Source organism: Lycium ferocissimum, chromosome 10, assembly GCF_029784015.1.
Source record: "Lycium ferocissimum isolate CSIRO_LF1 chromosome 10, AGI_CSIRO_Lferr_CH_V1, whole genome shotgun sequence".
Classification (NCBI taxonomy): Eukaryota; Viridiplantae; Streptophyta; class Magnoliopsida; order Solanales; family Solanaceae; genus Lycium; species Lycium ferocissimum.
Genome location: NC_081351.1, coordinates 58,114,767 through 58,120,766, shown reverse-complemented (window position 1 = coordinate 58,120,766; position 6,000 = coordinate 58,114,767).

Below are 6,000 nucleotides of genomic sequence, written 5' to 3'. Positions count from 1 at the left end.
CAAAACTAGTAGGCACTAAGTAGCATGAGGAAAAGTTCTCCCCTCTACAGTCCCTTAGCAAAATAACACTGTTTCTATGTGACCCAAATTGCCTATTACAAAGTTACTAAAATAAGCACGACTGGAAATAGGCTCTGGCCCTGCGCAGGTTCGTGTAGTGGCGATGATTGCTATTTCTTTTGCTAGGCCGTCCGTTGTTCTGCTTTTCTCCTCAAAGATCCTTTGATTTCTCTCTATCCAGATTGTGTGGGCTAGTTCAGCATATATTTGTTTAAATACCTGAGCCTTTGTTGATCTCCTTTTAGCCATCCGAATGAACCATTGTTGCATTTGGTCCCAATGAGTTATTGTATATGACTGCAGTCGAGCCCATTGCATTACTCTAGCCCATAAACACCTGGTAAACACACAACCCATAAAAATGTAATCTCGAGTTTCTTGGCTATTTTGACACAAAACACATGTTGTCTCCACATCCATTCCCCATTTCTCTAGCCTGTCCACCGTGAGTAACCTGTTTTGTAGCTGTAGCCACATTATCATTCTAGCTTTAGGCCTGGCATCATTTGTTGTACATGAGGCATTTCCATGGAGCCCTGACATTGTCTCCCAGTAGTTGTAGATAGAAAGTCCTTATCAGTCGTGTGGGAGTTTGAACTTGACTCTGAAGCTGCACCAAGAGAGGGCCAGTACCTATTATAGCTCTCACCATCCAAGAAGCCTGGGCCGGGACTGAATAGTGTCTAGTGTTTGGTCCTTTATGTAGTACGTGTGGATCAATCAAATCCATAGCTTGTCCTGTCCATGTGTTATATCCCATAAGTTCTTTACAAGAGCCGCTTTGTTCCAGATGTGTAGGTTGGTGAGGTTAAGTCCACCCGCTGCTTTAGGTAGGCAAACTATATCCCAGGCCACTAGTGCCTTTTTGGTGATGGAGTTTGTTCCAGACCATACATAGCTCCTGCTGTAAGCCTCTATAATCTTTATCACCTTCGAAGGCATTGGAAATAGTTGGGACCAGTACGTTTGGGTGCCAAAAAGGACTGTCTGAACCAACTGCACTCTGCCGACATACGAAAGTTTTTTGGCGGTCCAAGTAGCTATCCGTGCGATGATTCTGTCTATAAGAGGCTTCCACTGGACTAGGGTGAGTTTCCTTGTTGATAAGGGCACCCCTAAGTACTTAAAGGACAGTTCGCCCAATGCGAAACCAAGTTGTTGTAGGATGGAATATTGGACTGTTTATGAAACACCCCCAAAGTAGATAGAAGACTTCTCTAAGTTGGCCTGCAATCTAGAGGAGTTAGAGAATTGTGTAAAGCATTGGTACATGGCTTGTAGAGAAATCAAGTCTCCTCTGGCAAACAAAAGTAAATCGTCAGCAAAACTGAGATGAGTAATCTTCAATCTATCACATTTAGGGTGATATTTAAAAATTTTATTAGCATGCAGCCTATTGAAACTTCTACTCAAGTACTCCATAGCGATTGCAAAGAGAAAGGGGGATATTGGGTCCCCTTGTCGCAACCCCTTAGCTGCATCAAAAGGCTTGGTAGATTCACCATTTATCATGATTGTATAGTTGAAAGTTCTCAAGCACTCCATGATCCAGTCTATAAATTTTTTGGGAAAGTGCAGTTCTTCCAGAATTTGTTGCATATATATCCATTCTATTGAGTTGTAGGCTTTCCTTAAGTCAATCTTTACCATGCACCTGGGTGATAAGCGTTTTCTATTGTAAGCTCGTACCAATTCATGCTCTAAGATTATGTTATCCCCAATTCTTCTGCCCGGAATGAGACCTGCTTGAGCCTCATTTATCAGTCCCGCTATCACTCGTTGTAGTCGAGTAGCCAAGATTTTGGATATAATTTTGTAAAATACAGTACAACATGCGATAGGTCAAAATTCTTTCACGGAAGTTAAATTAGCTACTTTGGGGACCAGGGTGATTACTGTGCAATTGATAAACCTACAAAGTTTACCTATGTGAAAGAACTCTAAAACAACCTCACATACTTCATCTCCAATTATTTGCCAAGATTTTTTAAAAAAGGTGGCATTATACCCGTCAACCCCTGGAGCTTTGTCGTTGTCAATGGACCTCAAGCTCTCATAGATTTCTTGATTTGTAATGTCAGTTACCAACTCTATCTGCTGTGTATGAGTAAGGGTCGGCCCATTTTTCATAATGTCCCTATTGATTGCTGGTAGTGTTTGAGCAGCTGACCCCATCAGATTTTTATAGAAAGTGACCACTTCCTCTTTTATTTGCTCAGGTTCAGTGATTTCCGCGCCAGTGTTAGAGTATAATTCTTGAATGGTCTTTCTTTGTGTTTTTTCCTTAACCACTGCTGAGAAATACTTGGTATTTGCATCACCAAGTTTCAGCCAAGTGATTCTCGATTTCTACTTCATAGCACTTTCCTCGACAAGATGCCATTTTTCTAGCTTGTGCAGCAACTCTCGCTCCTGTAGCTGCAGTCCATCTGAGTACTGTTTCTACATTTCTTGTTGGATGGTATCAAGTTCCATTCTAGCCTGAGTTATCCTGTGTTCAAAACCCTTGAACTCCTCAGTATTTAGCTTTTTGAGGGGGCCGCGGAGCGCCTTCAGTTTTTCCCATATATTCCTTATTTTAGAATGCGCCAGATTTTTGTTCCAGGTGGCTACTACAATATCCTGATATTTGCTATGATCAGTCCAAATGTTAAAAAATCTGAAAGGTGTTTTGTCCTTCCATACTGCATGCTTTGGTTCAAGTAGCATTGGAGCATGGTCAGAGATATGGGGCACATCATATACAATGGGAATATGTCCCCATGCCATCATCCAATCTGCATTACCAAAGGCTCTATCAAGTCTACTACATACCCTATCTGTCCCAACCTGCTTGTTTGACCAAGTGTAATATTCTCCTTTCCAAGACACTTCTGTGAGTAAGGAATTTTGAATAATTGTTTTGAACTATTTTTTATTTAATCTAGAAAAATATTTTAATATTAATGAAAAAATATGCAAAGTATTTTTAAATGACTTACAATATATATTTGAACTCATTTTTCCGAAAAATATTATTGAAATAATTTTTTAAAAATCATTTTGGTTTATAAAATACATATTCACTCTGTTTGAGATCCAAGAACTGTGGGCAATTAAATAAAAATATTGGAGGGCAAAAATTAGGTGTCAACAATGACATAATAACAGTTTCAACAAGTATAAATAATTATATAGGCAAGCATCTAAGTCGCATATCAAGTACGATGCACAGATAAGCTTAAACTACTAGACTAATTCTAAATAGATAAACATCATGTCGTTGTTACTAAATAAATTATAGGAGCATGGGTTCTTTAGCCCACATCTCTTACCTATCTTCATGTGTAAGGCATCTGTCTAACCCGCTCGGTGAGGTGCATCAACTACCCATCTTACCCGATAAGCGCTCAGCATTGTCGAGTCGCAATCTACTAATGAAATAAGATACCAACCTAAGAGAAGATACGTGGAATCATTATATAAATGTCTTGCTCACAAGTAATACAGTGCAAATAATAAACAAGTATTACAACTGCTAAATTAGTTATTTCAAATATCAATCGTTGAATAAGCACGCGCAATCAACAATAGATAATAACATGTTCAACTATCATCCACTGTTATTTTTATCGTATCATGACATTCATAGCCAATCTCACTCATTTGAACATAATCAAATTGTTGGCATAGCTCATGTGAGTTTTGACGATTGACAAAAGCAAATGAAGAAAAGCAAGTAAACCAAGATATGCAAAAGTGAACAAGTACATGAGACATAAGGAAGGAGTGTGTGAGTTGATTGAATCAACTCATAAGAAAGATACAGACACAGAGCATGATGAATGAAATAGGTCTGTAAACTTGTTACATCATCCTATCTTACAAGCAGGCTTAAAACTAATGCAAAAGAATGAATGAGATTTGGTTGATGAAACAAGTCCATGAACATATTCCATCTCAGACTGTGTAGAGATTTAGAGACGAACAAACTAGGAGGATGAAATAGCTTCGTAAGCATATTCCAGATCACAGCCCTACTCAAAGTAGGATTTGTGTTTTATGGTAAAGAATTAGCGGTCAAGATTTGCAGGATTCCTTGCCATAATTATCCAGATACTTCAGACTCATACAAGGATAATGAAGCCACATGAAAAGGCAAGAATCCTAAGTCCACTAAAACCATATTATAGCTAATAGGCTGATTCACAAAGGGTTTAGGTTTTGACGACTGCCGCCCACTCAAGGCTATATATATTCAAGTCCTACCAAGAAGAAAGTTTGCACATTCATAAAGAAAGAAAAGCAGAATATTGAGCAACACTGTTGATGCAATAACTAGAGGGTTCTGATTCCTGAAGTGCCACCTAATACAACGACGAAGATTGAAGTTGTTTCATGGAGTTTATGTGTTACAGTTCTTGAGTCTAGTTTTGTGTATTAGGTTTGTTTATCGAGTTGTACCTTTATCCGCTTTCCTAGAAGCATAAATCATAGGTATAAATTGTTAGTCAAATTCAAATTCAAGCTGTGATAACTTGAAGGGTGTTTACTAGTCTAGGGAGGTTTGTGAGATAGGAATTAGAGGTTAGTTCTAAGGTTGCAGAATTGGTAACTTGAATTTGCATAGGTTCATAGTTGTAGTGGAGTTTAGAAAAATCCGACAGCGGTGTAGGTCGTGGTTTTTTCACCCAAGTGAGTCGAGTAGTTTCCATGTAAAATTGTTGTGTCTTTTACTTTATTGTTCTTTATTATTCTGCAAATGCTAGCGTGGAAGGCGAAAATCTAATATTGACTAGGATATAACATAGAGCGTGCAGCACAACAAGTGGTATCCCAGCAGGCTTTCTTTAAAAGGCTGACATCTCAAGAAAGAAACATAATGAATATTGCACCACCTCTTGAACACAGTGAAGGTATTCTCCTAGAAGACCACCACTGTTCAACGTACAATGTCATGGATGGTGGAAAGCGCGCATAGAGGATCATTTACAAGCTGAAGATTACGAACTATTGGACAGGGTTATTAGGACCAAAATATCCCATGAAGAAGGCTGATGATGGAACATAAGTGAAGAAGCTAAAGAGGGAGTATATGGAAAGTGATTACAAATCTTTGGAAAAGAATGCAAAAGCCAAGAATGTCTTGACCTAAGGTCTTGGACAAGATGAATACAATAGGATCTTAGGTTGTATGACTGCCAAACAAATTTGGGATGCCCTGAAGAATGCTCATGAAGGAGCTATTCAAGTAAGAAAGTTCAGGTCCATGTTGGCAACTGACTTTGAGAATTTCAAAATAAAGCATATAGAGTCAATCTCTAAGATGTTTACTAGATACACCTCCATCGCAAATGAGCTGGCCTCATTTGGAAAAGCTATCACCACGGAAGACTCTGTGGACAAAATCTTAAGAACCCCTCCAAAAGCTTTTAAGATTAAAGTCACTGCCATAAGGGACGCAAAAGACATCAAAACCATATATATGGACGAACTGGTACGAAATCTGAAGACGTTTAAGATGGATATGGAGGATTCCAGTAAAGAGGAAGCAAGCAAAGGAAAGTCCCTGACATTCAAAAGCACTAGAACAAATGATGAGGACGAATTGGCCTTGATCACCAAAAATTTCAAGAAGTTCCTCAAAAAGGCAAAACAAGTTGGAAATTCAAACACATCTGAAAAGGGAAGGGGAGTTGAAAAACTACAAGCTTGAGGATTTTTCAAGTGCAAGAAAACTGATCACATGATTAGGGATTGTCGACTATGGGAAATAGAATGGAAGCAAGAAAGAGCTGAGAAAGAAAGGAAGAAGGAACCAGTTCATGTCAAGACAAATAAAGAGGCAGGGAAGGCTATGGTAGCAGCTTGTGTTTCAGATGATGAGTCAGAGAAAGAAGGTGATCACTCAGCACTCATAGCAATTGAGGAATCAAGCCTTAACCAAAAATAGGACTTACC